The following is a 12,538-nucleotide window of genomic DNA, read 5'->3' as shown; positions in this document are numbered from 1 at the left end:
AAAAACTAAGTTGCTTTGTAAAGACAAGAAATGCGTGGACTGCTTTATACAGTGTTATGCAATGGTTAAACACTTCTATATCAAGAATCAGAAAACCAGCCAGTGCCATATATATCAAAGTCTGCTACTGTCACTATAGTAGGCCTACTGCCCCAGTACTAGGAATGTTGGTTATTTTTTTTTCTCTTTTTAAACTGGTTTCTAAAGCATACAGAAATTCTGCCTTAATGGCAGGCAATATAGCACATTTCATACACAATGCTAGCCTATTTGAAGACCTTTATGATAATGAGAAACAAAACATTTTTGTTATGAAATATAGCTCCTAATAATGCAATATTATTCTTAATATAGCAATGTAATATGCAAAGCTTGTTTTTCTTACATGAAGACTGCATGTAAAATCAGAGAAGTTGAGTTCTTACAGGCCTATTTGGAGTAAAAGCTGGGGTTTATTAGACAACTAATACCTAAATTGTGACAAAAAATAAGATACAGGCTACAATTCAACATGATAAATTATCTCATAATGTACTTAGCCAAGTGAATCTGCAATATACCTAGATCTTTTTTATGTCCTTCAAATTTGTTTTCTTCAATCTATTGACCCTGATGTACCTCACACTCACGCACTACTGTTCAGACAGTTTGTGATTACACAACAGCGCTTACTAGCACTGAAAAACTGGAGGGAAAGCAAAACTGACAGCATGCATGTTTGTGTTGCACGCCGTGAGGAACAGCAGTATGTTCGTCTTGCTGAAACAAATAAACAACCCCGCTAATTATAGCATGGCCCTGTCTTAAAGCAGTGTGTAACCTCTTGCTCTTGATCTGCGAGAAGCCACAGTGTTTTCACACTGCATTAGAGTGATCAGATCAACTCGGGACCATCTGCTGTTGCAACTGACACTATATATGAGGCCGATTTTTACATGAGAATTTATTGTAGCTTGTGCTTGGCATGGCCTAATCTGGGCAATGTACTCAGGAAAAGATGCATTTTTGTTCTGTTTATCCATCCAGTTTGACCAAACTGTTTATTATAGCAACAAGCTGACTAACACTTGAATTAGGCCATCACTAAAACACTTTAGCGCCATGTGACCTCTTTGGTATCAGAAAGAACATGGGATTTTCATAAAAACTCTTTCGAACATGAATCTATAAATCCATTCACCCACACAATACAAATGCGAATGAATAATTTTAACTCCAAAATGAAAATTGTCATTGTCTCACGCTCATGTCATTCCAAACCTCTATACTTTTCTTCTTCTTTTTTCTTCTTCTGTGGAACAGAAATGTCCAGAACACTGAAATTAAATAGTTTCTGTGTTTTTTAAGCTAAAAAAAATGCCAAAAACACTATTAAAGTACCATTAAAAGTGCTCAATATGACTCTATTCTTGTGAGAATTTAAGTCACTTTAATGGTAAATTGCTAATGACAGTGATTTATTATCGCCCAATATAATACAAGTTGGATATATTGTACATACCTGCATACATACTCTATACTTGAAGCAGTATAGGTCATTGTGATTTTTCCAAGAGCAACATGTTCGTGGATATATATATATATATATATAAGTCCTACCCCTTACCTAATTTATCCCTAAAATCAGAGGAAAATTATATGAATAAGAATGTGAAACACCTAACCTTGGTTTTAAGCCTAAAATTGACAAACTTTAAACTTGTCTCTCAAATCTGTTTGGTTGTTTGGAATATTGTTCCAAGATCAACAAAATCTGCTAAATGCGACTAGAAGGCTTGAAGGTAATAAGATTATAACAATTTACATCATGAATTTCAGTAAAGCTATTTACACAGATTTACCTTTTGTATATGTAATGCATACAGTAAATACATTTTAGTTGGCATTTTGTAAGTTAACAACAATATTATCCAGTGCTATTATGATGTATACATGTTCTGTGATGATGATAAAACATGTGTATTGTGTACTCCTCACATGTTATGAGAAACTTGAATGTTTCCCTGTGGCCACGGTTGACTGTCATTGGCCCAATAACAACAGCGCTGTTCAGGCAGAAAAACTAGGGGAAAGGGCACCTATCTAACTCTGTGGTACAGTGAGACCAGTAAATGAGTTACAGTCTCCTTAAATAACCTTTAACCGCATTACATTCACATTTTACAATTGCCATTCATATTTAATCTATGACATGATTAAGTTTTTACCTTTTAATCAGTTAGTTATGCAAGGGTTTAAATGCCCTACAAAAGTGCTTGTTCATTCATAAACATTCTGCTCTTCATGAAAATGTTGATATCAAGAATTCTAGAAAGAACAATCTGTTAATTAAGTAAAAGCTGGCTGTTCCACGAATTCGGTCTCTGTGTTTGTGTGTATGAGTGTGTGTTTGAGCTGTAGCAGATGCCCTGAGTTAATCCAGACCGGCTCAGGCTTTAACACATTGACACACTTAGCTGCTTAACCTCAGTCTACCCTTCAAACGAACCGGGTAAACAAACACACGGGCAGTGTTATCACCGTGTGGTGCAAGAGGTGCGCTGAACGGTCGAGGCATGGCAAACACGCTCTGCTTAAGCATATGTGGAGATTCTTATTGATCCAGGTCATCGCAGAAACAGGTCCAGTGGTAGCGACTCCATTTGACACGACATTCCAGTCTGGTTATGCATTAACTCATCGCATATTAAAGGGTCTGCATATAGCAACAGGAATGCTCCTGAGCAGATAGTTAGATCATTTATGTTAAACAAGTAGAAGGCCTCTACTCAAAGTCTTGTGTTTGTTAATTGTGGAAAATGGTCAGTTTATTTAGCTAAAGTTTTTTTTTTTTTTTAAAGGCCCACTGAAGTGCCTTGGAACGCTCAGCTTTGTATGATGCGTTGATTGAATTTCCACTGAAACATAAAGCTAAGTTTGTACATATTGCAGGCTCCTCCCCTTTTTCAAATAGCCAATAGCGTTTAGTTTTCCTCACAGAAGTCGTACTTGATAGCACCATGGAAGCGAATTCGAGCGCTGATGATACGTTGGATTCAATAGTAGAGGTTTTAATCAATTCTGGCCATTTCATTCTTAACCAACATTCATTGGCTATTTAAATGCAACTAAACTGCATTCATTCTTTTGCCAGTAGTTGGCAAAATTAATAAAACTCGAGCGTTTTGAGCAACCGAACACACATCTCCTATGTGTGTGGGGGGGGGGGGGGGGGGAGCATTTGAGATTCCAGAGAGCATTTGATTGGACAGAAGATGTGATGAGAAGCTGAAGTACGCGGTGATGTGATAAAACTCCATGATCCATTTTTAGCGGAAGACATTTTGAATGTTAATGTCTCCTAAATGCAAATTTTTTCATTGGTTTGGAACACACCAGCTTATTCATAACCTTAAGGCGAACATATTCATACTAAAAGCTAAAAACAAGAAAAAATGTAGGGCGGGGCTTGATTTTGTCCATGTGGAATTGATTGGATGGTTGTGTTGTGCTATTGGTGGATCTCGTGTGAGTGACAGGTTGCCTTTTTCATCAATCAGCTTTCACTATATTTGACAATCATTTTAGTGAGAATTCATCAAGAGTTCTAGGCCAGCTCTGAGATGAATCACAACTTAAAAGCATAAATAAGTTATTTTTGAAGAAAAAAGTTTAAATCAGGCTGGCAATACCCATTCCATGAAATGCAAATTATGTAATCAAATAAAAAACAATGGTGCAAAATACAAAAGCTTTGACTTGTCTTGAAAAGGCGGTTGCTAACAAGTGGTTAAATGGGCTACAGAGGTTGTAGGAACATTAAACTTCCTCACGATGAACGGGTAAACTCATCTACTCACTAGTCCTCTTTTTACAGCCTTTTATCACGCTCTTACAAACTATTGAACTTGCAGGGAAAATGTTATTTAATGGTGGTGACCTTGAAGTCATGCGTTAATTTGTTTATAGCCTATGTTTAGCTTTTAACATTTGGTGATTACATTTAGGCTTCAAAATTCATACAAGTTGTGATCAAATTGTGAAGATTATCTTTTGTTGGTCACAGAGCTTATTTTGTTGCAAAAATCAGAAAGCTAATGGAAAAATCCAATTGGGTTTTTATTAAGGGAACCGGGGTGATGCAAACTTCTGGGTTGACATTTAAACACGTCATCACTGCAAAGCTCTATAGGCATAAATTAGAGATTGGGGACTCGATTACGTCATTCACGATGGTGGGTGGACGCAGATGCGCTATTTGGCGTAGTTCACATGCATAACAGTTATTGAGAAGTTATTTTGGCTAGTAAACATTTAAAAACAAAATCTCCTGATAGATCTTTCTTGAGGCTTTATATGTTATTGTTTAAATTTAGAATTCCTCTTTGGAGAAAATGAATGGATATTTTTTTTCCATTCAGAACTGTTGTGCTTTGTGTGCCAGAGCGCAGAATTTAGAATCTTTAGAATTTTGTCTTTAAACTGAAAAAGTTGAAGAGTAATTAACTGGTGAAGTGGATTTACTTATTGTAGAGTTAACTGTTATCCTGAGCATTGTATAATGTATGAAGCGGATATATCATAAGAAATGTCAGTCGACCGGGAAGATTTTAAACCCAGCGGTTCATTCATAAATCTGTAAGATCATATAGTGGTATGATCTTATATATAAGATTATAGTGATGATAAAAAATCTTGCAACAAATGCAATAACAATCAACATATAAACATACACACTTTCATCCAATCCTAATTGTGACAAATTACTTAAGTAAATGGTTCTGTCTGACACACACACACACACACACACACACACACACACACACACACACACACACACACACACACACGCACGCACCTCCTGTAGTAAGAAGTTCTACATTATCTCAGTTTATGTAACACCTTAAAAACAATTGGTTTAATTCAGCTTGCCACTGAAAGGCTGTGTGAACTTCTATTGTTCTCGGAAGAAAGTGTGAATCACTGATTGTTTTCTTCTCTTTGTATTTCTCCTTGCATAAGTATCTGAACTTTGAAATATGTTTCTCCCTGGATGCAATGCCATGAAGTTAAATGACAACAGCTTAACAGTCACTATTTGTTCATGAAAATGATTGGTCACACAATACAGATACACAGCGAGAGTGGCCCTACAAACTATTGTCATTAATAAATACAAGATGATAAAACACAAAAATGCTAACAGGTTTGGAACAACATAAGGGGGAATAAATGATGACAGATATATATAAACTTTCATATTAAGTGTCCATACACTTTAGCTGCAGTATGCACAGTATGAGCAGACGTCTGGTTTAAAGAGTGGGTGGAGAGGTATATTTATAGGAGCATGTACCCTATATTTTTTAATTTATGAGCATTCTCTGCAGGGCTTGAGTTGCATTTCTCAGGCTATGAATAGAATCTGACTCACTCTGTTGTGTTTAGCTTGTACAAGAGAGTCTCAGTTCGTCTCTTTTCTTACGCGTCCACAAAGACATTAAAATGCTTTCACTCAAACCTCAGCCACATAACGCTGTACTCTTTAACACTATATCATCTCATACACTCACACAAAAATGTGCTTAAATAATATGCTAAAAAGCATTTGAAATCAATACATCTCCTCCTAGGCATTTCATCAGGTTAAGAGCAGATGCCCCCAACCCCCAAAAAAGTTTGTTACCCTGAGGAGAAGACTCGGCCTGAGACACCTTCCTTCTTTATCTTTCTATTTCTGGATCCCAAAATACGTCAACATGTTGCTATGGCAACCATCGCCAGTTGCTTGGAACTAGGAGCGTTATGAAATAATCATAAACAACTCAAAAGGGGACATCAGTATCGTCATATAAGTGGAGCTGATAAAAATACTCTTGATGGCTTTTCGGTTTGCGTAACCGACATGTTATGGAGGGCATTTTTAATGTTCCTCAAGGAATCCTTTGATCATAGCCGATTTTCTCATAAAATATAATACAAGCAAAGCAAACTGAACAATCTAAAAGTAAATGAGCGAAGGAAAGTTAAACCAGTTTGATAGTTAGTTTGAATGTAACAGATGCTTTGGTGATTGCTAGGAAATTGCAAAGTGATTGAAAGTAATTTTTTCTTAACCTGTCCGGTGATTTATTGTTTTAGTTTAAACAAATATTTCTGAAAAGGTAAAACTATGCATAAATATCCCTTTATGGCAAAAAATTTGCTTTTTATCTTTTCTGCATTTTGTTTCTGCTAGCTTGTGGTTTAGCTCATACGTTCAACTTGGCATTGCATTACCATTGGCTCTCATGACAAAAGGCTTGTGATGTTCCTCATTTGGAAATTGGTTTGAATTAAGGCGTCCTTTAAATGAATAAATGTAAATGCAAACATAACATTAACCGAAGAAGTCAAGAAGCTTAACTAATTGCTTTACTGTGTTACTTTTCATATAAAGTAATGCTTTACATTACTTTTGTATTACTTTTTCTTACCTGGGCTGGGCTTGCTTGTTTGTTTGTTTTTTATAAAAAAATAAAAAAATGTTTTTGGCAAATGCAAAGGCCCTTTCACCCCAGAAGTGAAATGAATAAGCATCAGGCTGAAGCAAATGCAAATTCACACCTGTACAGTAGGGAGCGCAGCTCAAACAAACCTTTCAGCTGTGCCGCCATTCTGGATTGCAGAAGTCAGTTAAACACTTACTTTAGCAATAATAAAAAGCAACACAAATGTGATGTTTAACTAAAGTCATTTTTGCTAATTAGTATGGTTGAATTGGATCGTTGAAGGTCAGCAGTAAAGACATTGGTTAATAAAGTGAGATTAAACACAAAGTTTTTGTGTTATGAAACATAATTATTGCAGGTTTGTGTAATATTCTGAGTTTGCAGTTCTCAGTTTTTATATATGAATACTGAATATATTTATGTACAGTGATTTGCCTTCTTAAAGGATAAGCAGTAAATGTGTTCCCATAATCCTCTCATCTTTCGCATCACCTTTCACACATTAAATAAATCATACATGGAATGTCTGCTTAATGGTTTAAGACTCTTGTTTGTCCTCTTATGACATTTTTCTTCCATGAAATACTAATCTTTTTTGTTGGCGTCGAATGGCATTGGGTTATGGAAGGTATTATTGTCACTCGTGTTTTGTGCGTAAAAAGCCGGCGAAATCTCATGACCCCTTGAATTCGGGAATGAGAGGGGGAACAAAAGAGACAGAGGGACTATATGAGTGCACGACTGCGGTTACGTAACAGGCGCTGTGTAACTTGCATAATACATTCATAATCAGTGGGGTAGGACAGATATAGATGACCTAATTTTCCCGCATGTGCATGTTTGAGGATTCACTGTCCGGAAGGCTCAGAACATTCTGTTCATTGCTGATACAATTAAATGTTTCATTTCATTAAAATGGACCTTTTCATTTCATATTTGTTGTACCCACCAAGACCATCAGACAACGATGAGGTTATTTTAAGACTTATAATATATGATATATAATTTTTTGTTAAGACCTGCATAAAGCACAACAGTCGGATTCCATTAGGGAAAAACATCACATTCTTTTCTCCATTAAAAAAATAGATTTTGAGCAGTTATGTATAAAGCTTTCAAGACAGACCTACCATGATCTCTGAGATTGTTTGGTAATGAATTTCTATAGAAGTTATTTTTACTTCATACAAGTACTTCATTTAAAAAATGTTGTGTTTAATTTCTGGTGGTAAACTCCACTACCAATAATCTTGAGATCCATGTGCCCTCATTATTTTTAATCCAAATAACTTCCCCTCCCTCCTGCAGCTAATCTCTTCTCTGATGTTTACTGGTGTGAGGGCAGGACAACCTGTCACTCACATGACGTCAACCAATAGCTGTCAAAACATACTTAAATTGTTTCTTGTTCAAGAAGCCATTTCACTTGAATAAGTCAGAATAAGGAAGAAAATACTATTATAACTTGTGTTTTTTTAGTTGCCGACTTATCTATTTTTGAAGCAATTCAAAATACACTAAAAAAGAGAATCCTTCAAAAATTACTTTAATAAACTTTTTTTTCTGGATGAAAATTATTTTTTTATATTTTTGTCAAGGAATACTGGCATATGAATCTTGACATAATTAACTTTTACAATTATTCCATTCCAAAAAATGCAGTTGAAGCAATTTTGTTTTAAAGTAAATGGACTGCATTTATATAGCGCTTTAACAGACCCATGGCCACCAAAGCGCTTTACATATTGCCTCACATTCACACCGATGGCAGTGTCAGCCATGCAAGGCGCCGTCCAGCTCGTCGGGAGCAGCTGGGGTTAGGTGTCTTGCTCATGGATACCTCGACACTTGGTCAGGTGGAACCGGGGATAGAAACACCAACCTTCCAGTTTGTAGACAACCTACATGAACCACTGAGCCACTGCCACTGCCACCCATTATTAAAGTAATAATACATTTTCAAAAAAGGTGTCAGCCAAATCATAATCAGTGTTGTTTACCAAACATTGAGGAAGCCAAGGTTATTATGTTTTTTAAATCTTATTATTTTACCTTTTTATGAAAATAAATATTTCGTTCAGTCAAATGAAGTAACCACCGAATCAATTTGCTGACTGTGTCCACCCTATAGAAAGATAAGTAGTAAACATCTTGTTTTCCACCTGAAGAAAATATTCAGTGGCTCTGTCCTTGAAACAGCAACTATAAACAGCCTACAGCATATTAGTGTTGCTCATGACTCTTAGTATTCCCATTGTGCTGTCTTTACACCCATGGAGCAGTATTAAGAGCACTTACATAAGGAAGATAAGTGGTAGAATAAATTTAAGCAGTGTGAACTTATCATATTATTTAAAAAGACATTTCTTGAAATGTCTGCCACGGACTTGTGGTGTTAAGCCTGTTTCTAGACTAGCCTTTACTCCCTCGTGTATATTAAAAAACATGCTGTCTCAGAACAACAGTTTCCTAGAAGAGTTTAGCTGAGAGGGGGGCTTGGCCCTGATCCCACCAGCCAATCAAATACCAGAGCCTTCAGCTAATTCGCATTTAATGCTGTGATTGGTCAACGGTGGTTGATGTCCCAAAATGCTCCCAGCTCAGAGCAGTTGACCTTACTTCACATTACCCAATCTGCACTGCTATGTTCCCTCTTATGATAGTCTTTCAGTCTCTGTTGAACTGCCAGTTTAAACCACAGATTCTTACAGCAATAGCATATTATAGAGCAGTGCATATCATACTTGACTAAAGGCCCATTCACACCAAGGACGAAAACTATAACAAAAAGATATTGTTTTAAAAACTGTTCTAAATGTGATGAATAGCAGAGTCCACATCACAACTATAACAGTAATGGCACTGTTTGAAGCACTTTCACAGTGATTTATTTTACAGCTGATGAACGATTAAAACGTTGACAGCCAATCAAAATTCACCCTGCTATATCTGTTTTTATTTTAATTCAGCTATTTATGGTTACTTTTTAATCCATGCAGCATATATCTATGCATATGTATTAGGAGATTACATTTGTGTAGTCATTTTGACAGTGGATTAGTGCAAAAAGATGTGCTTAGATGAGAGAGAACATGGATTATATAACATCTCAAACAGGGTCTGATCTGCTGTAGGCCAGAGGGCAAAAAAAAAAAACCTGGGTTCTTGTCAGTACCTTTTTAATTCAGCAGCGGCTCCACAAGCAGTGGAATCTTGTGAATGCTTGGATTGCATATACAATCAAACAATTGAGTTTGGTTGCGCAAGACAGAGAACGAAACAGAATAAAGCAGAGCGAGCGGTGTAACAAGGACAGTGGTTCACAGCAGAAGTTGTGTGAGGACTGCTTATGTGGCTCTCTTTGTTTATTCATTCAACCTCGGCTAGTATTCATATCTTATGTGTTCATGTATTCCTTTTGGTAGATGGTTTTATGGTTTTAACAAGGATGGTCAGTCACTTCAACCCTCGAAAAACAGCATTAAATGGAACAAAAGCATGAAAGTGTACTCTGTTACTAACGTAACCTGTGCTCCCTGAGATAATGGGGAACGAGTATTGCGTCGCTAGATGCATTGGGGAAAACTCCTTTTTCTCTGAATACTGAAGCCTTATTGAAACATGCAGTGAAACTGCATGAACCTATGGTGCTAAAGCACGCCGAAAATGGGCGGGGCTACCCATCTATTTAAGTGGGCATTTCGCCGTAGGATCTCAGATCAATTCGAATGAAGCGACGGACGCCAAGTCGTGCAGAATGATAGCATGGCCAGCTGTACTCGTTCCAGTTATCTCAGGGAACCGCGGTTACGTTAGTAACCGAGTACGTTTCCTATCGATACGGTTCACTCGTATTGTGTTGCTAAATGCATTGGGGACCCAGTCCATTAGCGCCGTGCTATAATTTCAGAGTGACAATCGTTCATTATCTAGTGGGATAATCTTTGCTTTGTGACCGGATCCCCTTTGGTGTGGCCCCCTAATTCTGAAAAATCTGTGATTGAATTGAAGCGAGTAACCTTGTTTGATTGTTCAGAACCCAACTTGACACTCCAGGGATGGCTTCCCAAGCCCTGGAACGGGACTGACACTCGCAATATTGGGAAGAGGAAAGTACTCTCATTTTGAATATGTTTTTTAAGCGGTCATTTGCGTGGTCAAAGCTGTTTGGGGGGTGGTCCGGCCGTGGCGGATCTTTCCTGAAGGATCAGGACAGCTTCTGAGGCACAGGATCCAGCGTTACCTTAGGACAGGGACCCTGGCACTTAGGAAAGGGGTAGCGATTGGCAGAGTGGGAACGCCATTGAGGCTCACTCTGGTTTGGGCTGAGTGGTTGAAGGCACAGGCTTCGCGGGCTGCTGAGTCGGCATGCTTTTCTGGTGACTGTTGTTAAATGTAAAGCAGCGTCAGAGCTGGAGCGCTTGGGCAGGAAGTGGTGCATTGCCTACAACGTTTTTAATTCAGCCTGCCTAAGCGTTCGGCAAAAGCGAGTCGAGGAAGGCAGCCTTGTCTGCGTCCTTAATCTCCGTTAAGTTTAGCCATAAGTGGTGTTCACAAGTCAGTTAAGCTGCGCAACTCTCTGAACACGGGCCGGACTTGTCCATGGAACGAAGGAGTTTGGCCTAAAAGACCTTGAGGACCACCATGGTGTGAAGGGCAGAGCCCTCCTGACCAGCCGATGCGTAGGCCCAACCAGCGAGGGCTGAAGTGGTCCTGCAGGGCTTTGATGGGTGAGCAACTTTAGCCATCCATCCCAGTGCTGTGGGCGGGCAGAGGTGCGTTAGAGGAGGCATTTTCTCATAACCATTTTCCTCAGCACCATCAATAGTGGTGAGGGCAGTGAAGGTTGAAGTGCAGATGCGCCCTAATCTGGTAAGCTCATCATGAACCTCCAGGAAGAACGGTGCTGCTCTCTGACAAGGGTCCTGTTGGCACCCTGGCAGGAATAATTTATCCAGGCGGCTGCATGTGGTCTCCTCAGGGGTACTACCACTACAATTCGAGCTCCTTGACGGCCTTTGAGAGGATGGGGATTAGTTTGGCATCCAGCCCAGCCCTTGCTTCGCTCGGATCTCTAGACGACAGGGGGGAGGGGTCCTCCAAAGAGCCCGACCAATCCTCCACGTCTGAAGCCACCAGTGACATGCTGTCATCAGGGAGATCAGGGGTGCCCTGCATGAGCCACATTCATGGAGCGACATTTGAAACAACACCACAAGAAAATTTGTTGAGTTAGGCCAGGGGTCGGCAACCCAAAATGTTGAAAGAGCCATATTGGACAAAAAAAAAAAAAAAATCTGTCTGGAGCCGCAAAAAATTAAAAGCCTTATATAAGCCTTATAATGAAGGCAACACATGCTGTTAGTGTCTATATTAGCTTTATTAGCAAAATGATAAGTAGGCTACAAATACAATGAGCAAGGCGACCGTTATTTCGAATCTGTCACTTTTATTGTTTCCATGGTTACGCGTCATTGTTTGTCACGTGACACAGCGCAACCACAACACAGCGCTGAATGAATGATTATCTGCTTTTATGTAATTTTTCCTTTTTTATTAAAAATATTCACACATTTATTAGCTTATAGTATGAAACTGATATTCCGATTGTCAAATATGTGCATGTGGATGTGTTTTGTTGTATAAACACCTTTATAACGATCGCGTTAGTTGAGCTGTAACTTATCTGTTGGATTTACAACACGTCAATTCATCCACTTCTCCCGAAATACATAAAAGTAAGTGGCTGGTGAACTGGGAGAAGAATAGGGTAAAATGTATAGCTATACACAATGTGTATCTGATATGAATAAAACATGTCGTCTTTTTATATTATAAAGGATTATTGCCGCTTCCATAGACATCAGTGTATATTTTACAACATCAAATTCATTGTTTTTTTTTAGTACCTATGTGATTCTTAAATGTCTTAAACCTAAAATAACCATTATGTGGTTGAAAACACTGAATAGTTGTGATATATGACAGGCACTGAGCGCGTCCATCTCTGGCTCAGCGCCAGCCAACGCGCCAAAGCACGTTTGAATTTAGCAGTTGATCACGTGATG

The 12,538-nt window shown here is 38.4% G+C and overlaps 1 protein-coding gene across 1 annotated transcript in view; it reads right to left on the bottom strand.

Moving 5' to 3' along the window:
* LOC307009008 (uncharacterized protein) overlaps positions 1-12,538 on the bottom strand; it is a 416,885-nt gene that overhangs the window by 86,431 nt on the left and 317,916 nt on the right. The window lies entirely within an intron of this gene.

The sequence above is a fragment of the Phoxinus phoxinus genome, assembly GCF_949152265.1.
Source record: "Phoxinus phoxinus genome assembly, chromosome: 1".
Lineage (NCBI taxonomy): Eukaryota > Metazoa > Chordata > Actinopteri > Cypriniformes > Leuciscidae > Phoxinus > Phoxinus phoxinus.
This window is presented reverse-complemented; position numbering and strand designations above follow the sequence as displayed.